The sequence below is a fragment of the Staurois parvus genome, unplaced genomic scaffold (assembly GCF_062004578.1).
Source record: "Staurois parvus isolate SC_StPar_1 unplaced genomic scaffold, SC_StPar_1.0 ptg000672l, whole genome shotgun sequence".
In the NCBI taxonomy this organism is placed as follows: Eukaryota; Metazoa; Chordata; class Amphibia; order Anura; family Ranidae; genus Staurois; species Staurois parvus.
The window spans coordinates 475,549-484,529 of record NW_028318468.1 but is presented as its reverse complement, the minus strand read 5'-3'; the positions used below and the strand labels follow the sequence as shown (position 1 = coordinate 484,529).

At 37.6% G+C, this 8,981-nt stretch overlaps 1 protein-coding gene across 1 annotated transcript in view; it reads left to right on the top strand.

The window, feature by feature from the left end:
• The first annotated feature begins 3,465 nt into the window (after nt 1-3,465).
• Nucleotides 3,466-8,981, top strand: part of COL10A1 (collagen type X alpha 1 chain) — a 115,698-nt gene continuing 110,182 nt past the window's right edge. The window contains exon 1 of the mRNA XM_089652143.1: nt 3,466-3,731. The gene's annotated coding sequence lies outside the window, so the exon portion shown is untranslated. The remainder of the gene's footprint in view (nt 3,732-8,981) is intronic.

Sequence of the window (8,981 nt, the reverse complement as noted above, 5' to 3'; positions counted from 1 at the left end):
ACAATTGTTTGTGCCTTTGTTTAAAAAATGTTGCCTTGTCCATAACATTGTCAAAGCAGTCATGTGATAAGGTATTACTTTATGGGTAGTGGTACTATTTTCTTTAAATAATATTATAAGCAACAGTAAACCATTTTAACATTCACCAGAGCATGTATTATCTTATCCTTTTGTCTTGCTAAGACCAGCACTCCTCAGTCAATTGGCTGTGAAATTAAGATATTTATACAAGGCAATTGTCTTCTATGTTTCTCCATATGCCTGCTACATTTGTTCCAGACTTGCATAAGAAATGAAGAAGCATTTGAACTTCACAGAAAAATCTTCAGTCCATGTGCAATCAAATGTCTGGTCACGTCGCTACTTTAAAAGGTATTGATTTAAAACATGAAAAATCATACTTTGTCCCTGATACCCATCTTTAACTAATATTCAATAGGCTCTGCAATGGCCTCCATCTTTCACTAAGTTCAGAATGGTCCAAATGTTGCACCTACTTTATCTATTTATTTATATATTCAGATTTTCTCTTCTTAAAGAACCCTGTGTTTGTTTGAAATTTGTAATAAAAGTTCAAAACAAAGGGACAGAAATCTTAAGCCTGGAACACACGGGCTGAAAATCAGCAGGTTCAACAGGAACCATCTGTCTTTCAGTCTGTGTGTACAGTTGTCTGTTCAACAGAAGCTGGTTTAACAACTGGCTTCTGTTGAACAGTCTTACTGGAAAACCAGCATTTGATCAACGCTTGCAGACAATGGCTGCAAATACTGATCAGTCTATTCTGGCTGGCAGAGAATAAAATATATCTTGTGCTGATGTGAGGATTAGTCAGTTTTTTCATTTAACCCACTGGTTGAAAAACTGTGTGTACCCATCTTTGTTATTTTTCTATTACAACAACACAACATTACAACAAAATCTCAGCAGCCTGCCAGTCCACTAAAGCAAACACACAGGGAGGAATTCAATAAAATATTTGCAACACTTGTCTGATGGATGGTCTCATTAAAATATCTATATATACCTAATTCATGGGAGCCTTGTAACAGTTTTGGTAAGAGTTTAGATACATCTGACAGATTCATGTACTGTAATTCTTATTTGTGACCAGGGGCATAACTACAGGGGTCACAATTGCAACCTGGCCCCATGCTCCAGGGGGCCCGTGTTGTTCCCCTGTACACCTGGATAGAAGGGATGGTGGGGGCAGCATATAGAGAAACCAATGCCCTCCATTTTCCTCCTGCAGCCGCTGAATGCCCACTTCTCCTCCTCCCCCTCCAGCAGGCATTCAGGGGCTACAGGTGGAAAATGGAGGGCATTGATTCCTTTATATGCCGCCACTGCTGCCCATCCTATCCAGCTTCTTTCTGCTGTCCCCAACTCCTGTGCTTTCTCCTGGCCCCCCTCCTCCCTGCAGCGCTGCCATGTTCCCCCTCCCCTTTCCTGCCGGAGGATGTGTCAGGATGTAGAGCGGTGAAGGGTCTGATAAATATTTCATTTTATTGGCCACTTTCTTGTCTGAATGGACAGTCAGTTATCGGTACCAATCACTGAATCTGTTCATTCATCACTGAAGCACAGTAAACTGTTTACTATGCTGCAGTTTCTGAATGAACAGGAAACTTTGTACAGAGCTATTCCTGTCCTTCTTCTTCTTTCTCCATCTCAAAGATGAAACATTTGAGATCCTGTTTAGATCCCTGATATTTCACCAAAACCGACCAATGGGCTCCTTAAGAAATTGTAAAAAATAATATTATTTAAAAAAGACATAAATAAAATGGTAAACAATATATATGAAAAAAATCAAAATAAAAACACTGACACCAGTGACAGAACTACCAGGGTTGCAAAGGTCGCACTTGCAACTGGGCCCTGGCATTCTGCCATAAGGCTCGGTGGGAAGGGCCGTGGGCTCAGAGAGAAAGGCCCTGACTGGGGGTTAGGGGGGCCTTTCATGGTTTCTTGCACTGGGGCCCTAAAGGTTCTAACTATACATCTGATTGTGATACTTTCATGATGTACTGCTATGGCTGTGATAAAATAAAAAAAAAATTATGGTTCATAGATGAAACTGAAAATAATTAAGACCAATTCTAAGTTGATGTATAGAGACAGGCCAAAAGCTAAGAGTAGGGCTTTAATAATAATAACAACCAAAAACTTAAATCATAAATTAATAATAAGCTTTTAAGTACTTATGCACTTCAATAATACTGTAATAATACTTTATTGTGTTGTGTATTATATGGTGTATAATGCGGGGCTGAACATTGACAGTGGGTGGTGGCTGATAGGGATTCTCAGAGACTAGTTCATCATCAAGTCCTCCCCCTCTTTGTGATTTATAGCAGATGGCAGTGAGTGGATTTCAAAGCCTCTTCACAGCCTGCAAATGGTTATGGAATGGGTCCATTGCCATCTGCTGTTATTCACAAGGAAGGCAGACCTAATGAGGAACTAGCCTCTCAGAGTCCTAACCATCCTAAAGCATGTACATGGAGGAACTAACCACTTGACATGTGCAGTGCTATTCTTTACTCACTCTCAGATATGTGGTGCAGTTTCTTATTCACCTCCAGATGTGTGATACGGCCTTCTGATATGTGTATTGCAACCTCCTGCTTACCTTCATGCATGTTCTGTGGATCTCTGCCTACTTTCATAAAACTGTGGGTTCATTAGGCTACATGATTTGAAGTCATAGTATCCTATATTACATATAATGATTGGCTGGAAATACCGCTCAAATTGCAACATAATGGCACATAATATATGTAGGTAAGACTCGAATCCAAGCAACAGAATAGGAGATGGCCATTATTGATGGGATGATTAATATTCACACATATCATTGTAGAGTTTGATATCCATTAACAAGTAGTTGCAAGTGTTTTGTAAACTGTCAATGATTTAAGGATTGGTATTTCATAACCAAATCTCTTAATATGAACTAATATGCACCTACAACAATTCATATATATTCACAGCCAAAAACATTTAAACAAAAGTTGGCCATTCATCAGTTACTTATAAAAGAGTACTGATAAAAACACACCAAGAATAGACTTAATTAGGTCTAAATGTTATTTTATTTGTGTTGGAGGCAAAAAAACATTAAAAAGAAGTATACAAATTATAATGGAAAATTAAACAGGAGGAGAAAAGAAACAAAAGGAATAGACTAATAAACAGAGGAAGATAAAATAACCTTACTGTCATATTTTTGCAGGACATATAAATTATTTTGATTTATTAATTAGAAACACTAAGGAATGCATTTTCCAAGCCATGCTGATCCAAACCCAGAATAAAGCCACTGCCAAGATAAATGTCATAGGCTTCCTTAATTTAACACATGGGATCAGATGAATGAAAATCCAATTCCCCTTCCACTTCTCAAAAAAGAGAGTCTTACTGCTGGGAAACAAAGAAATGATTTTCTCCTGGAAGTGAATCAGAAGACACACCATCATTCGGTAGCCAGAATATAATTCAAGTGAGCTCGGTATAAAAAGAAAAAAAAATCCAAATCTATCATATAAACATTTTTTTTAGGGAAAACTACATTTCTTACTCGAGCTTGCAAATCAGAGCGTGCTAGGTCTCTTGATGCTCACAGCTGGGAAATAGGCAGATCCAATGAAAGTGGACTTGGTGATGACCTATGCACACAAGTACAAACAGGAATTGGACAATTAGAAATCTCTTCATTCCACCAAAAGGTAGGACTGCATCTGCTTTATACAACAGTATAATGGGGAGAATGTTATTAACACTGTATTCAGCATTGCTTCAGTTTTTCCTTTACTCAAAGTCAGACAGAGCAGCTCAAGTATGCATGAGGTGGCAATATGCACAGAAGCCTGAAAATGTTCAATTGAATCCTAGCAAAGAAACAAATCTTAACTCAGCCAAACAACTATACTCTCAAAAGCACGCATGGAAAGCAATATAGTGCACCTGGTTAGAATGTAATTCGGCTTTATTGTTATGATTAGCTTTCCTGTACGTACAGTTAAATTGAATTTGAGAAAGGATGACTTGGCAAGTCAATTGTTTCAACTGAAAGTAAAATAATCCATGAAATGTGTTTGCTTACTTACTGAATGTTCCTCTGAACTGAGGCCCGAAAAACATTAAAACTACTTTAGCGAGGATTATACACAAGCTGACAATCAGAACAAAAGAATTCTATCATGAACCTGCTGTTATGAAACAAGTGACACATCTGGATCCTGGAAACAAGTGGTTCAGTCTAGGCAAAGAAGACTAGCATTAATAAAATATTTTTTTTTGTATTGTACAAGTACCGCGTGTGTTATCAATTAGCTGTCTTGAAGTTTCACAACAAAATACCATTTAAAAGAAATTTAAAGCAAGTTTAGTGCTCTAAGATTTAAAGAAACAGTTTTATCTTTGTCTGCTTCATCAAACCTTTTACTCTTACAACATTTTTAGTGAAATGTAAGTTTATTCTGTGCACGGAGGCAGCCATTTATGCTCATTAAATATGCAGTATATGCTTCCTGCTTGGCAGTAGTCTATGGTGATTGCATTTTATGTCACTTCTTACTCTTGCCAATCAATCTTCTCAATATTTCTATTTATATCTCAGCAGCAGACATTCTGAATACACATAGGTGGAGATTTACTAAAACAGGAGCACTCAGAATCTGGTGCAGCTGTGCATGGTAGCCAATCAGCTTCTAAGATTTTGCCAGTAAAACCTGGAAGCTTATTGGTTTCTATCTACCAGATTTTGCACACTCCTGATTTAGCAAATCTCCCCCATAGCCATTAGAGGGAGAATGTGTACATATGTATATGAAATACAATCATAAAAACCCAGTAGGCACGCTGTAGTTCAATACATAGCACACTAAACTGTTTGTATTAGCGCCAGCTAAAGAAACAATTGAGTACTGTCCGTGATACTTTTTTTATTTGCACTAACATACAATTTTGAGGACAAGCTTTTGGGGTATGTCCCCTTCTTCAAAGTCCAAAAAGTATCACGGACAGTACTCAATTGTTTCTGTCGCAAATGCACTAATACGGCTACAATCCCCGCCAGCTAAAGAGAAGCTATCTCACGATTGTGCAGGCATATTTGCCGGCTAGATAGATAGAACCTAAGTTTGTTATAGGTAACTGTTGGGCCATCACACTGCCGAATATACCACATTCATGAAAACTATACAAAGAAGGTGTTATAATTGTAAACGTATATAAGAATACATCAGCAGTTCAAAGTCTGACAATAATGGTCAATAATCAAATCTTTAACATCATGTTGACACTAAATGCAGAACACTAAAACAGTATTGAAGTTTTACTGAAGGCAAACCTTTTTTTTTTTTTTAATTTGGATACAGTGGTGAGGGGATCGAACCACTGTCAGGTTTCCATTAATGTCTCTATCCCCATTAGGGAGATTTAGTTTCTAAAGCTGGTCATACACTTGTAAATTTCTAAATGAACATTCGTACAAACATTCATATGAAAGTTCATACTCAAATTTTGAGTACATTTGACGGCTTCACAAATGCTGTTTGAAAGTGCTTCAAACTTTAGTTGCTTTTAACATTCGATTTTGGAATGGATGGACTTTATTGAATGAAAAACCACATGCACTGTTAGAAATTTGTTAGAAAAAATTTTCCATTATGCTCATTCCAGTGTTCTCATGACTTTGGCTGCAACTGAATGTCAATGTGACACCATTAATTAATAGAAAAACAAATGAACATTTTTAAAAGGAAACATTTTAAATGTTACTAGTGTATAACCAGCTTAACTGTCCTCATCACCAATGTCACTAGGAAAAAAAGTGAACTTAGATCCAAAATTTTGAGTTGTGACCAGAAGAAGAAGCAAAAGGAAATCTTCCAATGGCGTTACTTGTTTCTTGTCTAGCATGGGATTTCTCTCATATTGAAATGATATCCTCTCACTTCCTGTTGAGTCTACAGGACAAGAAGAGAAGGGAAATTTTCTTAATATGACCCAGATGGCTAATAAAATACTGACAGCACTTTTAACCCTTCTCTTACTCTATTCAAAATTAAAAAGAATATTTATCCTTTATATATACTTTAAAGCCCTGTATATATGGGCCGAATATCGGCCAAATTAATTTGGTACAGTAGAAACCGGCCAACATTCAGCCATGTGTACAGGTCCATATCCGGCACAGTCTGTCAAACAAGCATGCTGGAAAACCAGCAGCTGATCAGCTAATGGCTGTGAATGTTGACCGGTAGGTTCTGTCACAACACAATAGCACAGTGGGGAGATCACTGTACAAACATCACATAGTACAGAGACCACCTCAGTTTGTTTGGTTCAGCCTACTGGGTTGAACGAAAAAAAACTTATTTTGTGTACCAGTCATTAATATGATCAGAATAAACACAATAAACACTCTGCTGCATTTAAATAGATCACTTACAAAACATGAAGAACTTATAAAATGGTCAGTATATGTCAATACGTTTTTACTTTTAGGGCAGGCTTGAATGGTATTAGTGAATGAGAGGAAATAGTTCCAGTTCATAATAAGGACACAGTGATACATGAGGTCTCTGATGTTACAGCTCACTACAATACAGATGACATTTTCATCTCCTTGCCTACCCCTCATGCTACACAGTAATATGAATACAAAATAAAGGGAGAATGTGAATATCAAGTTATGAACTTTGGATCCAGAACCTCTGTTCAGAAAAATGTAATCATTTTACAACAAGAATCAGACTGATCTGAAACACTTAAACTTAGCCAGCAGACTGTTTTGCATTTTTTACTTTCTGAGCAACTCCCAGTAAGTCATGCTTCGACAATTTATTTCCAGGATCCAGAAAGCAGATCAGATGTACAAGACTGTTTTCCATTTTTAACAGGATAGCTTAGACATTTAAAAAATGTCTTTTGGTTTCCTGTAAAGATTTTCCTGTAGAGCACATATTTTCTACGGTGAATGTAATGCCAGTCACTTTAGTGTGCTTAATTTTTCTAGCAATAATGACATACAACTGAAATATGTCATGAAAAAAATGCAACTACTGTAGATTTAAATATGTTTTTTGTTTTTTTTTAAGTTCCAGTGTTCTTGCTTTGTACCCGGGAGGAAAGCAAGTTGTGTCCAAGAATATGTTTTCTTTATTTTTTTTTTATCATACTGGCCCTAAATACTGTAGAAATATTTTTTCCAAAGCATTAGGAAAGAATGTTACACCATTCATGTCTGCTGTTGTGTGCCAGGTAACTATTTTATTAGTATCAAACTGATTTTGTCATAGGATGCTATTTGTTACAAAGAAGATCTGAATTCATACATATTTAATTTAACACAAATACGTTTCAGTTGAAAGAAAAATGTCACAGCAGTGCAGTTACATTTTCAAAATTAGGTATAAGGCTGCATTTAGATGGCTGAACAGCAGCAGATATTTTGCTGAACTCAGAGGCCGCTAACTGCCATGTCTGGATGAAGCAACACTCCATGCTATGACTGCATACAAACTGAATGATTAGCTGCGGTCAGTTTGTGGGTGGCCAAAACACCACAGAAATGTGGTCCAGTATGTGTCCAAAGTAGGTTGAAGATGCTATTCATATAGAATCACTCAGATGAGCAGGTAAATGTGAACAGCGGCAGCACTTTCAATAGATTTGTAACTCTGACAGCCTCTGCTGACAGTGACAGCTGTTCACATACAGTGTATGCAGTGTTTACAACTGTCAGCAAGTCTACTGTTTCTTGCAGGCAGGGCCAGAACAAGGCTGAGTGGAAAGGGTGGCTACCATGGGTGCAATTGTTTGCTCTTTCTATTACAAGGATGACAGGAGAAGTGACAGTGATTTTGACAAGCAAGTGACTATTGGGCATAGGATACACTAAGCTTCCACATCATGAACCGGGGAGGCGGATGTCGGGATTCAGTTTGGCATCTTTACCCTGGGCACTAGATGACTTTGTCCTGGCACTGCTTGCATGTGGCTTCCCCTGGCCAGTGGTACTGTATGTGGCCATCTAAATGTAGCCTTAGAATGCAGACCAGGAATACATCTATCTACATACAGTAGTTCTTTAGTTTTTATCCAGCTTTAACTAAACTTCAGTTTTGTCCATTGCTTTGGGCACGTAATCTGCTGACTGGGTAAACAATTTTGCCTGTTTGCAATGCTGGAGGGGCTACACCCAAACATACCAGTTTTCAGGTGCCTGTCATGTACAGAAAGCCATATATATCTATTATCAGTACTATGGGTTCTTCACAGACAGAGACTGTCCCAGATATAAAATGTATGCTTTCCTAAACAATAATCAATTATCAATATCTGGCATTAGCATTGTGGAGGTAATTTCCTAGCTTAATTATTTTAATTCTGACCTTAAAACATACACATGTATCACTGTGGCTATGGCTTGAACCTAGAAAACAAGCACATTATGCACTATATATTGTTTTATTATTGGACTGTGCTATCATTCTTAAAATAATACCCTAGCCAAAGTGGGTTGAAAAAGTGGTTGGAATAATACACTGCTCAAAAAAATTAAAGTAACACTTTGAAAACACATCAGATCTCAATTGGGAAAAATATCACGCTGGATATCTATATTGATATGGACTGGGTAATGTGTTAGGAATGTAAGGATGCCCCATCATTTGATGGAAATGAAAACTATCAACCTACAGAGGACTGAATTCAAAGACACCCTGAAAATCAAAGTGAAAAAATGATGCAGCCGGTTAGTCCATTTTGCTGAAATTTCATTGCAGCAACTCAAAATGGTACTCTGTAGTTTATATGGCCCCCACGTGCTTGTATGCATTCCTGACAATGTTGGGGACATGCTCCTAATGAGATGACGGATGGTGTCCTGGGGTAGTTCCTCCCAGATCTGGACTAGGGCATCTCTGACAGTCTGAGATGCAACCTTGCATCGTCAGATGGACCAAAAC